This window comes from Bos taurus, chromosome 17 (genome assembly GCF_002263795.3).
Source record: "Bos taurus isolate L1 Dominette 01449 registration number 42190680 breed Hereford chromosome 17, ARS-UCD2.0, whole genome shotgun sequence".
NCBI classification, from domain to species: Eukaryota; Metazoa; Chordata; class Mammalia; order Artiodactyla; family Bovidae; genus Bos; species Bos taurus.
The window spans coordinates 54555129-54566630 of NC_037344.1; positions in this window are offsets into that span (position 1 = coordinate 54555129).

Sequence of the window (11502 nt, forward strand, 5' to 3'; positions counted from 1 at the left end):
GGCAATTTGATCTCTGGTGTTGTAGCCATGTGTTCCGGGAAACAAACTCACTCAGAAGGACAGTGCAGATAGTGGAGTGCAGTTTATTACACTGGCGGGCCCAAGGCAGAGTCTCCTCTTAGCCAAGGACCCCGACCAGTTTTTGTGAAAACCTTGTACAATCTAAGTGTACATGCCCAAACACACCTCCCCAAATTCCCTGAAACTAGTCTGAACAAAGGAAAAGAAAGATACAATCAAAGTTAATCCATGATTCATATGCCTTAAGCCTAGGTAGTTAACAGTGGACAATTATCAATAGGCCTGTGGTCATAGCCCAACAAGCATAATAGAATTTATGATTCTATTCGGCTACACAGATAATTAGGCTATTCTTTTAGGTGATGGAGAGTCTAGGTACGAGCCTTTGGGCTCTTTCATCCAGGGGGTCTGGTTTTCCAGTTGGTGTGTCGTTTCCATAGATACTGGGCATATAGCTCCAAGTCCACAGTCCGGCCCAAGACAGAGTCTGCTTTTAAGATGGAGCCTGTTCTGCTTCCTCCTTCACCAGTTCCTCTGCCTTTTCTAAATCCAGCTTCAACATCTGGAAGTTCACGGTTCAGGTACTACTGAAGTGGCAGGAGGAAACAAACATCAAATATCAGATTTCTTTCCCTTGTCTATACAAAATTAAAAGGAGGCTTCTTTTAAAATTCTGTGTTGCCAACACCTGGTTCCACCTGAACTTAACTTTTCTCAAACCTTCAGCTAACCAATGCATTTTTCTTATGGAAATATTTGTCTTAAGCTATGTTAATGAACTGTGTATTTACCCTAGACTCTGACTTTCTTCAAAGTCAGTTTGCCTAAGACTCAGAACAGGCCTTGACAAACCAGTATGTTTTACTCATGCAAATTTTCTCTTAAGCTATGCTAATGAGACTATGTATTTGCTTGGAAATCTGCCTTTCTTCAAGGTTCATGTCATTCACTTTATGGCCGGGATGACTCACCTTGTGCCAATGTTATCTCAAAATACATGTTGTGGGTGAGGGACCTGGTGCCACTCTTGAGTTTTGAGACATTTCCTTTCTCTAATTAGCAGCTATGTAGCAGGGGGGCACTCTTTCTGCCCCCTTCTGATGTCTATGTCAGAAGCTTTCTCTATCTTTTTTATACTTTAATAAAATTTTTATCACACAAAAGCTCTGAGTCACCAAGCCCCATCACTGGCCCTGGATTGAATTGAATTCCTCTTCTCCAGAGGGCAAGAATCCCGGCGTCTTCCACAGCTCAGCAACAACCTTTCAAACCAGAGCTGGGAACGTGGCTTGTTAAAAACAATAAATGTTTCCAGGTAAATATTGTCAGTTCTCTTGGCATAAAACAGGGTCTCTGTGTCTGACTGTGATAGGGTTTTCCTCCCCACAATTTACTATTGTATTTCTGATTTCACACGTCTCTATTTTCAACAAAGGGAGGAAGAATATTCTCTTAATAAGCTTTTTGAAAAATTAGAATCATGGGCTGAGTTCAAAGAGTGTGGTAGCTGTGCTGTTCAGTCGCTAAGTTGCATCTGACTTTATGCAACCCCACGGACTGCAGAACGTCAGGCTTCTCTGTCACCCACTGTCTCCTGGAGTTTGCTCAAATTCATGTCCACTGAGTCTGTGATGCTGTCTAACCATCTTATTCTCTGCTGCCCCCTTTTCCTATTCCTGTCAATCCTTCCCAGAATCAGGGTCTTTTTCAACGAGTCGGCTGTTCGCATCAGGTGGCCAAAGTACTGGAGCTTCAGCTTTAGCATCAGCCCTTCCAATGAATATTCAGGGTTGATTTCCCTTAGGATTGACTGGTTTGATCTCCCTGCAGTCCAAGGGACTCTCAAAAAGAGTCTTCTCCAGCACCACGATTCGAAAGCATTAATTCTTTGGCACTTAGCCTTCTTTATGTTTCAACTCTCAAATCTATATATGACTACTGGAAAAACCATAGCTTTGACTAGATGAACCTTTGCTGGCAAAGTGATGTGGTGGCTGTATAATATACTAATATGAAAAAGTCTACCATAATGAAAACAATGTTCCAATAACATTCACATAAAAAAAAAGATGGCGTAAGATACATACCCATACATGCTGGCATATGCAAGCATATTCCTGAAAAGTGCACAAAAACCAGGAATAGGTTCACCTGGGGAGGGTGGCCGAGGGGTCGGGGAGAATGTGAGGTCTAACTTTAACATTTCAGAGTATTTTGGAAAATGTCTTACATGCATTCCATATATTAAAAAAATAATTAACTAGTATTTGCTTTGCTGAGACTGTGAAACTGGTTGGTTCCATGTGATGTACAGACAGCTTGTGGATCTTCAATAGAACAGAATTTCACAACAGTGCATTTTGCAAAGTAATTCCATTTTTGGTTATGATGGTAGGGGGTGTGGACTGAATTTTTTGTTTTAATTGTTTTATACCTTTCATTTAATGCTACTTGGTTTGGTGGCAGTGAACAGTCCAGTGGTAATACTGAAAGTTAAAGTGTTAGTCGCTCAGTCATTCCGATTCTTTGCGACCCCATGGACTGTAGCCAGCTAGGCTCCTCTGTCCATGGGATTCCCCAGGCCAGAATACCGGAGTGAGTAGCCTTTCCCTTCTCCAACCCAGGGATCGAACACAGGTCTCCTACATTGCAGGCAGATTCTTTATCATCTGAGCCATCAAGGAAGCCCAGTAATAACAGTAACACCTCATAGTTACTATACAGCTATATGGCTCTGGGTCTCAATTCTTCCCAAGTATCACTGCTTAAAATCTTCATAGCAACCATTGATGTAAGTTATCATCCCCATTTTCAGCAAGGGAAAGGTTGAGGTACTAAGGTTAAATGACCTGATCAAGACCACACAATTGGCAGTGACAGCCAGGATTCCCATCTTGGCCCTCAGCTGCAGAGTCCATTCTTTAACCACTGCCGCTCCAGCCCTCAGGAAGGGGAAGAGCTGCAAGCTGCTTCGTATGTGGGCTTCTGCAAACTTGGGAGCTAGTTTAACTGGCTCAAGGCCACACATATCCACACATTCATTATAGAAATGGGTACCTCTATTTACGTAAGAACTAGCTGGAGCAGCAGTTTACAGAGAACCTTGTAATTTTGAGTTAGTTTTTCTACTTCTTTGCAACAAATGACTCCTGAAGGAATAGACAGCCTAAATTGAATCTCACCCATCTATATTGTAAAGAAATTATTAACAACTCAGAAAGTTCCCTTATGGCTGGAAGATGTATGATTCTGCTGTTTTTTCATCAAAATGAACACAAATGTGTTCAACATAAATACCAAAGTTACTACCAGTGGGATTTCTGTTAGTCTTGGCAAAGAAACCATGAGCGAGATAATTACTAACAAGAGTGCATAAATACCATTTCAAAACATGAAGTTAAAAAAAAAAGAGGGAGAATTAAATTCTAGGCCTGAGAATTATCTTTGTATTTATAATTACTAACAAGAGTGCATAAATACCATTTCAAAACATGAAGTTAAAAAAAGAAAAAGAGGGAGAATTAAATTCTAGGCCTGAGAATTATCTTTGTATTTTAAAAACACTCTAGAATTCAACTAGTCATTATGAGAATGGCCACCTTCAAGCCAAATGAAGTCTGAGGTAGAACCCAGGTCTACTCACCCCCCTCTAAATTACGCTTACGCAAACTTGATGCTATAAATCCTTTCCTTAGAAAAATTCACATACACACTCACAGTAACTTACTGCATAGACTTTCAGGGCACTCACAGACCCGGGTCAATAACCCCCCTAGGCTGAATTAGGGAATCATGGAGTGAGACCAACCTCTGCTGCCTGGTCTTGCTGCTCAATTTCTTTGGCCTAAGTCCTTATAGTCTTTCCACCACAGTCGTTTCACTTTCTGGTGTGGAAACCAAGTGTATAATGAATTCTGATAGAAGGAAAACGGCATAGCAAATCAACAAGGGTCTTTAAGACAGCAGTGATACACCCAACCCAGGAAATTATTTCCTACATCAAACTCTGATCTTAAAAGGATCTGCAGGAGGTAACTTCAAACAATTTAAAGTAAAAAACCCCACTTGAAGTGGCATCCAGGATCAAAGAGATATCTGACAGGCACCCAACTACTTATGTCTCTGGGTTTACATATTTATGTTTGAATTCATAAAACAAGGCCAGGGATTCAACTTAATTAGATTAACTACTGAAACAGAAATGAGTTAAGGGACTTGGAGAGAACAAAGGATGGAGAAAGAACCTGAAAGACCTTCTTAATTAAAATAACTAAAATGCTAAATGGAATGTAAAAATGATGTTAAAACAATAAATTATAGGGCCGGCAGGAAAAAGATTAGCAGACTGATACCTAAACAGAGTGCAAATAGGAACCTTGAACTTTGGGAGGAAGGTGGGCAGCAACATGGCTTTGTCTTCAGCAGTGCGTGTGTGCTCAGTTGTGTCCCGTGGACTGTAGCCTGCCACACTCCTTTGTCCATGGAACTTTCCAGGAAAGAACACTGGAGCAGGTTGCCATTTCCTACTCCACGGAATCTTCCCAACCCAGGTATCAAACTCATGTCTCCTGTGCTGGTAGGCAGCTTCTTTACCACTGAGCCACCTGGGAAGCCTGTCTTAAAGGCTTCTTCAACACCCCAAAACCCTTCCACTTCAGTTTTTATGACTCTGGGGGTGCTGGGGAAGGGGGTAAAGCCCAGAATCTACTTAAGGAAGGGAATCTGTTCTATTAGAAGGCTGCCCCCCGCCCATTTTTTTAAAGGCATCTAATTGAAGAAAGTGGGGAAAACCACTATACCATTCAGGTATGACCTAAATCAAATCCCTTATGATTATACAGTGGAAGTGAGAAATAGATTTAAGGGACTAGATCTGATAGACAGAGTGCCTGATGAACTATGGACGGAGGTTCATGACATTGTACAGGAGACAGGGATCAAGACCATCCCCAAAAATAGAAATGCAAAAAGGCAAAATGGCTGTCTGAGGAGACCTTACAAATAGCTGTGAAAAGAAGAGAAGTGAAAAGCAAAGGAGAAAAGGAAAGATATAAGCATCTGAATACAGAGTTCCAAAGAATAGCAAGGAGAGATAAGAAGGCCTTCCTCAGTGATCAATGCAAAGAAATAGAGGAAAACAACAGAATGGGAAAGACTAGAGATCTCTTCAAGAAAATTAAGAGATACCAAGGGAAAATTTCATGCAAAGATGGGCTCAATAAGGGACAGAAATGGTATGGACCTAACAGAAGCAGAAGATATTAAGAAGAGGTGGCAAGAATACATAGAACTGTACAAAAAAGATTTTCACAACTCAGATAATCACGATGGTATGATCACTCACCTCAAGCCAGACATCCTGGAATGTGAAGTCACGTGGGCCTTAGGAAGCATCACTACAAACAAAACTAGTGGAGGTGATGGAATTCCAGTTGAGCTATTTCAAATCCTAAAAGATGATGCTGTGAAAGTGCTGCACTCAATATGCCAGCAAATTTGGAAAACTCAGCAGTGGCCACAGGACTGGAAAAGGTCAGTTTTCATTCTAATCCTAAAGAAAGACGATGCCAAAGAATGCTCAAACTATAGCACAGTTGCACTCATCTCACATGTTAGTAAAATAATGCTCAAAATTCTCCAAGCCAGGCTTCAGCAATATGTGAATTGTGAACTTCCAGATGTCTAAGCTGGTTTTAGAAAAGGCAGAGGAACCAGAGACCAAATTGCCAGCATCTGCTGGATCATCGAAAAAGCAAGAGTGTTCCAGAAAAAATCTATTTCTGCTTTGACTATGCCAAAACCTTGACTGTGTGGATCACAATAAACTGTGGAAAATTCTGAAAGAGATGGGGATATCAGACCACCTGATCTGCCTCTTGAGAAACCTGTATGCAGGTCAGGAAGCAACAGTTAGAATTGGACATGGAACAACAGATTGGTTCCAAATAGGAAAAGGAGTACGTCAAGGCTGTATATTGTCACCCTGCTTATTTAACTTATATGCAGAGTACATCATGAGAAACGCTGGGCTGGATGAAGCACAAGCTAGAATCAAGATTGCCAGGAGAAATATCAATAACCTCCGATATGCAGATGATACCACCCTTATGGCAGAAAGTGAAAAAGAACTAAAAAGCCTCCTGATGAAAGTGAAAGAGGAGAGTGAAAAAGTTGGCTTAAAGCTCAACATTCAAAAAACTAAGATCATGGCATCTGGTCCCATCACTTCATGGCAAATAGATAGGGAAATAGTGGAAACAGTGGCTGACTTTATTTTTGGGGGCTCCAAAATCACTGCAGATAGTGACTGCAGCCATGAAATTAAAAGACACTTACTCCTTGGAAGGAAAGTTATGACCAACCTAGACAGCATATTAAAAAGCAGAGACACTGCTTTGTCAACCAAAATCTATCTAGTCAAAGCTATGGTTTTTCCAGTAATCACGTATGGATGTGAGAGTTGGACCATAAAGAAAGCTGAGCGCTGAAGAATTGATGCTTTTGAACTGTGGTGTTGGAGAAGACTCTTGAGAGTCCCTTGGACTGCAAGGAGATCCAACCAGTCACCCAGGAGACCAGTCCTGGGTGTTCATTGGAAGGACTGATGTTGAAGCTGAAACTCCAATACTTTGGCCACCTAATGTGAAGAACTGACTCATTTGAAAAGATCCTATGCTGGGAAAGATTGAGGGCATGAGAAGGGGATGACAGAGGATGAATTGGTTGGATGGCATCACCGACTCAATGGACATGGGTTTGGGTGAACTCCAGGAGTTGGTGATGGACAGGGAGGCCTGGCATGCTGCAGTTCATGGGGTTGCAGAGTCGGACATGACTGAGCGACTGAACTGAACTTTGTAACACTGATTAATTATGGAGGCATCCCCACTTGATTCAACCTAATTATAGTAGACCCCAATTACAGCTGGGTATATGGCATTAAAAACAAAGAGGAAATACCCTTCTAGGCAGAAAATGGTGAAGAAGCTTGCCTATCAGCTTTGGGTAGAGGAGAGTAAAAAGCTCTTTCCTACAAATTCATAATTAGCTTAATTTCATAATACCTGTATAATGTGAAAAACATCAAATGAGGAATTTAAAGATTCTATGTTGTTACTGCCCCAGTCTACCCAGGGAGGCAAACTCTTTTATCTTTTCTAGGGGAACTCCAACAACTCAGCCTGCAGAGACTCCCCACAGATAAAGATAAATGGGTAAGTAAAATGGGCAACTCCAAGTAAAGGATCACAAAACACACAGAAATAGGACCAGTAGGAACAACAGAGAAACTCCCAAAGATTTCAGATACTGGAATAATCAGACGAAATGTAAAATAACCATGTTTACCACATTTAGATAAATAACACTTAAGTTCAAAAGATTGGGAGGGAGTAAATGACAATAAAGAACCAAGCAGATTTTTGAAATCAAAGCAAAAACAAAACTTGAAATAAAAGTACAGTAATTAAAAAATTCAGTGGATGTTTTAGATAGATTAGGCATGGCTGAGGAGAAAATGAGTAAACTACAAGACAGAGCTGAAGCCATCTTTGAGAATGCAAAGCAAAGGGTCAGAGATGGAAAAAGGTGAGAGGTTAAACGGAAAAATGAGGTCTAAGACACATCTTGCCTTAAATTCCAAAGGAGAATAGGAAGAAAGCAAAGATAACTACCAACACTAGTAATTTAAATTTGTTAGAATCACCACTAAAAGAACAGAAACAGTAAATTATAAAGGATAAAACTTCAAACAGAAAAAAATGGAGGGCAGAAAAAAAGCAAGGAGGGAAACCCTCCCCTGCATCTCTCCAAAAACAGGAATCAAGCATGTCAACATGGATAAATCCCTAAAACAAAATATGCTGAAAAGAAACCATTTATAGAAGAACAGTGTTCAAAAACTGGCAAAAATTTAACACACAGTTCAGGGACATGCATAATAAAGAAAAGCAAGGAAACGATCATATACACACATTGGGACACACACACACTCTCAAGATACAAAAAGGGGGGACTGGCACATCCTCTATTAAATACGCTGGTCTCCTGAACAATGTTTCGTTAGAATCTGCAGAATTCTTTCCTGATCTGCCATGTCCCATGATGCAACACTAAGAAATGAAAGGCAGCTAAATCACTCTGAAAGCGGTAACTTGTTTCTGACTCTCTACCCAAAGCCTACTTAGCTAATTAGACCTTAGACACAGCATCACAAAGTTGGAAAGCCTCTAACAGTAGAAGGTTATACTGACACCCTACTGATGCTTACAGGCCTGTAAGCAGAATGATAAGCCTCTGCTTCCAACAGGGCCTTTCTGATTTTTATTCATTTTACATATGCCGCCTTTGATGTTTTTGTTTGAAGGGCTCCACCTGGCAAAAAAAAGTTTGAACAGCAGTGTCAGGAATCTTAGCTTCCTGGAGTTGGAAGAGAATGCAGATCACCTTTCTTAACTCTCTATATAAACGAAATTGTGTTAACCTGAGCAAGATTATGGATTTAAAAAAATCTTATCAAAATAAATCATGGTGACCAAAATGTGCACCCAATAAGCAATCTGCACTGCAGGAAAGCTTAGGATCACTGGTTTTCTTTCCTCTCCTTAGTCCACCATCGTTAGAAATACCCAGTGGTCCTGGAACAGCAAGAGGAACGTGAAACAGACCTCAAATCAACCTAAGCAAAGCTGGTGAGCAAAAAACCCAGTCAACCCCTGATACACCACACTGGACCTGTGCATCTTATTTACACTGTACAGCCTCCCGACTGGGGACTCAGTCTAGGATCTGTTGCAATCAACTCTGCTCAGAAAGATTAAACCTAAACATAAGAAGGAAGATGGTGTTTGTTGGTGGGACATAAAAACCTGGAAAGTGGCTTATTTTGGTAAATAAAAGGTATAGAATTTGACTCCACTAAATGCTCATGGCGGGGGTGAATGAGCACGTCTCCAGCAGATGGCATGTGAACTTCTGCCAACCTCAGCAAGAGCATCCCTAATCCCGCCCGCTCTCCTGCAGCACCTACCTAACTCACCAGGGTTTTGCTGGAAAGGTCAGGCAGCCAGTCTGTCCCAGAACACAATGACTGGTTACTGTTCTCTTGTTCATCAGCCCTGAACTGGTGTGTGGGCTGGTCATCCCTGGGAAACACGGTCTTTGATAATGTGCTAATTGGGTGGCTAGAAGAAAAAAAGGAATGCATATTTTTAAAGTGGCTGCTTAGTAATTTTTCTACAATTACATCAAATATACATCTTGGCTGAATGATTATTAAAATTCAGTAGTTGGTCACAGCCAAATACCACCACTAGAGAAGTGGTTGTTAGGGACATAAGGATGAATTTGAAATTTATGCCCCGAAAATCTAAGTTTTAAATTATTAGAATTGTCGGAATTTTCCAAAGTAGATACTGGGCAGGAATGATACTCAGCATCATCTTCTGCTTTACTGCTCCTATGGTCAGTATCTGTACATCTGTTTAATACTAATCAGATGCTCACTTCTACCTGAAGCTGGTGGAAGTCGTTTGGCTGGTGCTACAACCAAATTGAGTGCTGTGCCCTAAAACACTAAGATTTTAAAAGCACTTAAAAGATTGCTACACTGATTAATTTCTAATATTTTGCATGCCTTATAAATGTTAGCTCAAATATAAAGTTCATCCTTACCTAGGTAACAATCTATTTCCCTATATAATTATTGCTAAGTTTCTTAGTTACAACTTTTTAGTTACAGAAGTGCTTGTAATTAACTGACTTGTTTTATTCTGTAACATATAATTCAAATAACTGGCAACACACATAATTCCCACAACTAAAATGCTTACCTGCACTTGAAATGGCTCAAGTGTCTGCAATAAATCCAAATGCCATGCCTGGGTTTCGGTGATGGGAGCTAACTGCTGATCAAATGGGTAGCAGTCATCTTTCTGTTCACACAATCGTTAACCATGTACTAATTCATGGATGCAGAAACTTTAAGTAAATCAATTTCTTGGGTTGAGGCTGAAGGCACTGATAGTACATCTTCATTTTCACTCATCAGAAGTTCACATACTTAATCCAGCGAAGATGAACAAAAATTAGCTTTTGCCTGTACCTGTTCATATTTTCCTAACGTAACTTTAAAAAAAGAAATGAAGAACCACCCTTGTGGATTCAAACTAGCTGATGTGCAAAGCTGGCATATGGAACTTGAAAACTCTTTGATTTTTTAAATGAGTTTTATTTTTTTTTTAATTGTATTTATTTCTGGCTGTACTGGGTTTTCGTTGCTGTGAGCATTTTTCTCTAGTGGTGGTGCGAGGGCTTCTCTTGTGGCAGAGCATGGGCTCAAGGTTAGGGTTAGGGTTAGCTTCAGTAGTTATAGCATGAGCTCAGTAGCTGTAGTTTCCAGGCTTAGTTGCTCTAGGGAATGTGGGATCTTCCCGGACCAGGGATGGAACCCACGTCCCCTGCACTGGCAGCTAGATTCTTTACCACTGAGCCCTAGGGGCCCCTTCTCTATTTTTGAAGGAGCATTTTTTTAATATCTTCTATTGTAACCAGACAGGAACAAAACATTCTTTGCCCTCCACCAGTTTTATCTTCTCTTCTACTACATTCATGATATGACGATGAGATCTCTTACCTGGAGGGTGTTTCTGCCAAAATAAACCTAACATTTTCCATGCAGCGCCTTCCTACAATGGCTCTTTTGTCTTACTTGGGAATCAAGATGCCTACCTTGCTGTAGTTGTACTGGTTGATCTACATCTTCACTTTCAGTTTTCTTTCAACTCTTCATCATGGCTCCACGTTAGGAACTGTAGGTTCTCTCCTTTCCCATCAGTCTAAATCCTGTGCCTTCATGAAGTAGCATTCATTTGTCCCCAGCTCCCCTGTCTCATACTCCACGTGTGTATGTTACTTTTAAAGCCTCTAGTCTTTAATCAAGGGCCTTGAAAAACATGATGATATGTTTGATGTGGGCAAGTATAGTACAGAAGATACCTATCAGTAATTTCTGTGATGAGTTCCAATAGTATCATGTTAACTATTTGGATATATATCATATCATGTATAACACGTGTATCATGTTAAATAAGGATGGCAATACCTTTGTATCTGAATGTTTCTGTAATGGTGTCATCTTGAGAGCTAAAATACTTTGTAATCACTTGAAACTAGAATGGAAAAATTACACTAATAATTGCAACAACTTCATTTCCTAGTTAATTCTTTCATATCTGCTGAAAATATCTATCCTATGCAATCACTGCTCAGAAATGCTTAGCTAGCCATGGCTCAGTATCAGGTCTTAACAAGGGCTACACATAAAAGGCAGATGCTTCTTAGAACTCAGCCAATTGAGACATTCCAAGAGAAACAACTGAGATTAATTATAAGGTAACAAATAGAAAGTATTTACTGAATACTGAGTCAGGCAATCTTCTGAGCAGGTCTCATTACTTCATTCAGTGATTTGCTATGAGAGAG